This window comes from Balaenoptera borealis (genome assembly GCF_965194805.1).
Source record: "Balaenoptera borealis genome assembly, chromosome: 11".
Taxonomy (NCBI): Eukaryota; Metazoa; Chordata; class Mammalia; order Artiodactyla; family Balaenopteridae; genus Balaenoptera; species Balaenoptera borealis.
In genome coordinates this window covers 10354681-10361635 of record NC_138868.1, presented here as the reverse complement: position 1 = coordinate 10361635, position 6955 = coordinate 10354681, and positions in this window count along the sequence as shown.

Sequence of the window (6955 nt, the reverse complement as noted above, 5' to 3'; positions counted from 1 at the left end):
GTTCTCCACGCCCTGGGCCAGGCCGGAGCAGGTGCTGCCATGAAAGGCTGGGAAGACCCTGTCCCTGTCCTGGGTTCACAGTCCACTGCGTGCGGTCAGGCCACAGGTGCTTAGTGCTGGGGGACAGGACAGCAGAGGGGGACGCTGCTAAAACCTAAGGGAGATGGGAGCTACCAGGGGCCCTTTTTTTCCTTGGCCTCCAGATTCTTTCTCAGGGATCTGCCCTGCTCAGAGCCCAGGAGGCTGCCCACAGGCCCCTAGGGTGGGCGTAGAAGCCCTAGCAGAGATCGGAAGGTGGAGAGGGCACAGACACTCACTCCTGTGCTCTGTGATCCCAGCCCCTGCATCCCTCTGCCTTCAGAACCCCAGGTTCTGGGACTTCCCTGGTGGTTCAGTGGTTAAGACTCCACGCTCCCAATGCAGGGGGCCTGGGTTTTATCCCCGGTCTGGGAACTAGATCCCACATGCCGCAACTAAGACCCGGCGCAGCCAAATAAATAAATACATACTTAAGAACCCCAGGTTCTGGTGGTGCTGCCCCCTCCCTGGCCCCTCCCCCCTCCCAGTGCCGCTGGCTCCTGTGCCTCTCAGCATCCCTCTTTGGGGTCACCCTGCTCCCCACCCCTGTACACAGCCCCTCCCTAAGTCTCTTCAATCAAACCTCTGGGTGGCCATCAGTTTCCTGCAAGGACTCTGACCCCTATACCAGGTGAGGGGAGAGAAGCGCATTCAAAGGGAACAGCATGCGTCAAGGCCCAGAGGCCAGGGAGGGTGCCGCCCACTAGGAGTCAAGTGGCCCAGGCTGACCTATGGGAAGAATGGAAGGCAAGCTGTTCCAGCCCAAGTCACAGCTCTCAGCATTGAACTGGGACTGTGACACCTCCCCTCCCTCCATCCACCACCCCTGCCCGTATGACCCATTGGTAGAGGTCTGCCTACAGCCTTACCTGAGCCAACCATGGGGGCCGTGGCCTGGGTCAAAGGGGCCAGAGGAGGCAGGCCTAGGGCTCCACTCCCCATAACACAGGTCCGCCTCCTGCTGCGAAAACTTGCGAGGCTGCTGTTGCTTGTACACCAGCAATGTGATTTCGGAGCCTCCTGCCAGGCTCGGAACCCTCCTCCACGTTTCCTAGCAGTCCAAAGCTCATTCCACAGGGTCAGCTGGGGTGTTTGATGCTCAACCATTAGCCCAACGTGTGCCAAGTCCAGATCCCCGTGAAAATGTGATTCCCCCTGGGGGATTTTAACTTCCAATCCAAACATTATTAAGATAGATCAAATGCCTCCTCCTCCATGGCAGCCTCCTGGATGCACCCTGGAAGTGAGCTCCTTTTTCTAAATGACCCATAGCACTTTGTCTCTTTTCAGTATCCTGCTCTAGTTAACTATTACTGTCATTTTCTGTCTTACAATGATTTTTAAATGGGTCTTATTCCTCCCATTCAGATGTGAACCCATTAAGAGCAAAATTCACAGCTGATTCAGCTCTATTGAGCTTACTGCCTCGCATGTGGAATGAATGAATGAATGAAGAGATGAACAAGGCAAAGGAATCATGAGGGGTCTGGGTGCTCAGGAACCCAGCCACGGTGGGTGGTGCAAGGCAGGCAGGAGGGCATGAGAAGATGGCAAAGCCTTCCACTTTGACTGCGGCCTCATCCCCCAAATCAGCCAAGGCATGAAGTCGCCTGAAGCTGCTGCTGCCGCAGGCCCTTTGGGCAGGGAGGGCTGGGTCCCCCGGCTGCTTTAAGAGTGGCTTTGTCCATCTGGAGCAGGAACGCATTAAATACCCACCCCGTCACACCCAGCTCCCTCCGCTGTAACCAAACATGATAAAGATACCAGTCAGAAGCCAGGACACAGGTCATCGCAAGAAAGAACAGGGCCTCCATCAAATCAGATTGGATCAGAAAATGCATAGAGGATCGGGTCCAGAGCTGTGCTCACCAGGGAGTAATGTGGCGTTAGAGATACGGAGAACAAAGGAGATGGGGGCCAGTGGGGTGAGACCCATTATCAGCAGAACGAACCCTGACCTCCGTCCCCAAGTGGGGTTCACCCAGGCCACCATCTCCAGTAGGTTCGTGCTGCAGCCCTGGGCAGGTCCAGCTCAGAGGAGGCACAATGAGGAGGAGTGAGGGGCTGCGAGGGGCAGCGGGGGCCTTCTGAGAATCCCTTTGTCCCTGCTGTGGGACTTCAAGCCAATTCCTTGGTTACGCTCCAGTTCTTAGGAATTTTCCGTACCCTGGTTAATAACACCATCCCCCGCCAGCCCACTCCCAGGTTCCAGACATTTCCTTGTCTGCTTCCAGTTAACCCTTGCTCGGCCCAGTTTAAAATTTCTGCCTCCCCCAAGGCCTTCTCTTGCATTTTACCCAAAGCAAGTGTCAGAACCCTTTCTGAAGGCCGACCAGCCTGGTCGTGGGAGGTTGGGGTTGAGGCTCTGGCTATGCCTTTCCCTTCCCTGGACTCTGCGTGGGTATATTCCTGCCCCAGGAACTACTGCCTCCTCTCTGCTTCCTGCCTGTCCTCAAGAGCTTGGACCACAGTGCCCCGTGCCCCCCTAGTCAAGGACCCACAGAGTTGGGGTTATCAAAGCCCAGGATGGTTCTCACTCCCCATGGTCCTTGTCCCTGAAGGCGAGCAGTCTCCTGCTGTCCCCAGGGGGAAACTCATTCATTCATTCATTCACTTAATTAATCTGTATGGAATATCTATTCTGCACCAGCTGCTACATGGCGTCTAGGCCTCTGCTTACATACCTCTCATGGAGCAGAGCTCACTACCTGTATGTCACCTTATCCACGGTCAACAACTCCATTTGCTCAAGGCTGGACCCCAGGGATGGGCTTTGGGAGCTCTGAAACTGGGCGTGTGTGTGTGTGTGTGTGTGTGTGTGTGTGCGCGTGTGTGTGTGTGTGTGTGTGTCTTCCTGGGACGCCACATTCTAAGAGGCAGCAAAAGAGGCACAAGTGTGGACTCAGGAACCAGACAGCCTGGGTTTGAACCCCAGCTCTGCCCCCTGCCAGCTGTGTAACCCTTTAACAAGTTACTGAACCTCTCTGGACCCCATCATTAAAACCGGAGTACCTACTTCCTAGCGTTGTTGAAATGAGACTTAATTCACATCACACAGGTGCCTTTATAGATGTTAGCCATTATCGTGCTCCCGGGCACCTATGCCTTACTGCCACTGGCTCTCATCTGCCTCCTTGTCCCGGTGACTTGTCTGGGTGGAAGGGGCTTTGTTCCACCTGCCCCAGGGAGATGGACTGCGCTGGGGTTTTCAAACTGTGTTCCTTTGATTCCCAAGGGTTCCCTAGAGACGTCTTGTGGGGCTGGTGGGTCTTCATCCCCTCTGCTGCCTGAGCAACTCAGCTGTCCTCCTTTTTCTATAATGGCATCACGTGCACATAATGTTTTAGGAAAAGATATTTTGCTCCTAACAAATTAAATTTCTGTTGTAAAACTCCTACAAATTGTAATAAAAGACAAACACCCTAATTTTTTTTAATGGGCAAAAGACTTGAGCAGATACTTCCTAAAAGAAGACATACAAAGAGCCGATAAGCACATGACAAGGTGCTCAACATTACTATTCATCAGGAAATGCAAATCAAAACTACAAGACGATACCTCCTTATACCCACTAGAACAGCTAAAATTAAAAGACCAACGTACCAAGTATTGATGAGGATGTGGCGCAAGTGGAACTTTCACATGCTGCTGGTGGGAGTACAAAATGATAGAACTTCGGAAAACTGTTTAGCAGTTTCTGCTAAAGCTAAACATCTGCCTACCCTGTGCTCCAACAGTTCCACTCCTGGGTCTATACGCAACAGAAATGCATGCATATGTTCACGAAAAGGCATGTACTAGAATGTTCATAGCAGCACTATTCCTAAGAACTCCACACTGGAAGCTACCCAAATGTCCATCAACCAGAGAAGAGATAAATATAATGTATATTTACACAATGGAAAAATATATACAGCAATGAAAGTAACCGATCTGTACCTATACACAATACTGGTGTGAATCCCACAAACATAATTTTGAGCAAAGAAGCTGGACACACAAACATGCTTGCTACATGGTGCCGCTTATCTAAAGTACAAAAATAGGCCAAAGTAATCTTTGCTGTTTGAAGTTAGAGCAGTGATTACACTTGGTTCTGGAGGCTGGGTTTGTAACTGGAAGGGAGCCTGGGGGAGCTTTGGGGGTACTTGTAACATTCTGTTTCTTGATCTGGATAGCAGTTACATGGATATATTTGTGAAAATTCATCAAGCTATTCCCTATGACATGCATTGTTCTGTGTGCATATTATATTTTAAGTTTAAAACATGATGATGTAAACTTTTAAGAAATCACTTGGAAAATACATGAACACTTAGTTTTTCTTTTAAAATCAGGTTGCACTAGCCAGTTGGAGACACAGCCCCACCCACCAGCAGGCATGCTGCCTTGAGACCCTCTGAGCCTACAGCCACCCTGGGACACAGCCCTGTCCACCAGAGGGTCCAGGACCTGGCCCCGCACACCAGTATGCTAGCACTAGCCCCAGGACCGCCAGGGCCCTGTAGCCAGAGACCCCGGGACCCAGCTTTGCCCACCAGTGAGGCAGCATTAGCCGCTGGACCCCCTGGGCCTCAGCTCCACCCACCAGCAGGCTGACGCCAGCCCTGGAACCCCCTGACCTTGTAGGCAGAGACTCCAAGACACAGCTTCACCCACCACTGGGCTGGCATTAGCCCCAGGCCCCAGCCTCACCTACCAGTGGGTGGGTACCAGCCCTAGGATCCCCTGGGCCTTGACCCTGCCCACCAGCTCTGGGACACCTTGGGTCCTTCAACCAGCTGCCCCAGGATCCAGCCCCACCCACCAGCAGGCTGATATCATCTCTGGGACCCCCAGGCCCCTGCCACCAGAGACCCAGGAACATGGCTCTGACCACCAGCAGGCGAGCACGAGCCCTGGGACCTCCAGGGCCCTGCAGCCAGCAGCCTTGTGACCTAGCCCCGCCTATCAGGGGCCAGCAGTCTCTGCACAAGGCAGGGCCAGGCAACCAACTAGACCGGGGGCCATCCACATCTACCAGACCACCCACAGTAGTCAGCTCACCACAACAGAAGGACCCACACAGCCCAAATAGAGGACACCCCAAGAGCATATAACTCTGGGACTGTAGGGCAGTGCACTGCTGGGACACATAGGACGTCTTCTACAGAGGGCCACTTCTCCAAAGTTGGAAAATGTCACCAACCTACCAAATACATAGAAATAAAAATAGCAAATTAGGCCAGATGAAGAGACAGAAGAATACATTCCAAATGAAGGAACAAGATAAAGCCCCAGAAGAAGAACTAAGTGAAGAGGAGATAGGCAACCTACCCAATAAAGAGTTCAAAGTAATGATCATAATGATAATCAAAGAAACTGAGAGAAGATTGGATGAACAGACTGAGAAGTTAGACGTGTGTAACAAAGAGTTAGAAAATATAAAGAAGAACCAAACAGAGATGAAGAATTCAATAACTGAAATGAAAATACATGAGAAGGAATCAACAGTAGAGTAAATGATACAGAGGAGCAGATCAGTGAGCTGGAAGACAGAGTAGTGGAAATCACTGAAGCTTAACAGAAAAAAGAATGAAAAGAAATGAGGAGGGACTTCCCTGGTGGTGCAGTTGTTAAGAATCCACCTGCCAATGCAGGGGACACGGGTTCAAGCCCTGGTCCGGGAAGATCCCACATGCCGCGGAGCAACTAAGCCCGAGCACCTAGAGCCCGTGCTCCGCAACAAGAGAAGCCACCGCAGTGAGAAGCCCACACACTGCAACAAGAGTAGCCCCTGCTCGCCGCAACTAGAGAAAGCCCACACGCAGCAACAAAGACCCAACACAGCCAAAAATAAATAAATAAATAAATAAATGAAATAAAAATTTTTAAATAAATAAATAAATAAGGAGAGTTCAAGGGACAATATCAAGCACACTAATATTCCCATTATAGGGGTCCCAGAAGGAGAAGAGAGAGAGAAAGGGACAGAGAACATATTTAAAGACATAATAGGGACTTACCTGGTGGGTAGTGGTCAATAATCTGCCTGCCAATGCAGAGGACACTGGTTTGATGCCTGGTTCTGGAAGATCCCACAAGCCGCAGAGCAACTAAGCCTGTGTGCCACAACTACTGAGCCCACGCACCACAGCTACCGAAGCCTGCATGCCCTAGAGCCCGCGTGCCATGACGACTGAGCCCATACACCACAACTACTGAAGCCTGCGCACTCTAGGGCCCACATGCTGGAACTACTGAGCCTGTGTGCTGCAACTACTGAAGCCTGTGCGCCTAGAGCCCATGCTCCGCAACAAGAGAAGCCACCGCAATGAGAAGCCCACACACCACAACGAAGAGTAGCCCCCGCTTGCTGCGACTAGAGGAAGCCTGTGCACAGCGCCAAAGACCCAACGCAGACAAAAAAACAAAACAAATTCAAAAAAAAAAAAAAAAAGGCATAATAGCTGAAAACTTCCTTAACCTGGCAAAGGAAACAGTCGTCCAAGTCCAGGAAGCACAGAGAGTCCCAAACAGAATCAACCCAAAGAGGACCACACCAATACACACTGTAATTAAAATGGCAAAGATTGAAGATAGAGAGAATATTAAAAGCAGCAAAGGAAAAGCAACAACTTAACATACAAGGGAACTCCCATAAGGCTATCAACTGACATTTCAGCAGAAACGCTGAGGCAGAAGGGAGTGGTATGATATATTTAAAGTGATGAAAGGGGAAAACCTACAACCAAGAATATTCTACTTGGCAAGGCTTTCATTCAGATTTGATGGAGAGATCAAAAGTTTTACAGACAAGCAAGAGCTAAGAGAGTTCAGCACCACCAAACCAGCTTTACAAGAAATGTTAAAGGGACTTCTCTAAGCAAAAAAGAAA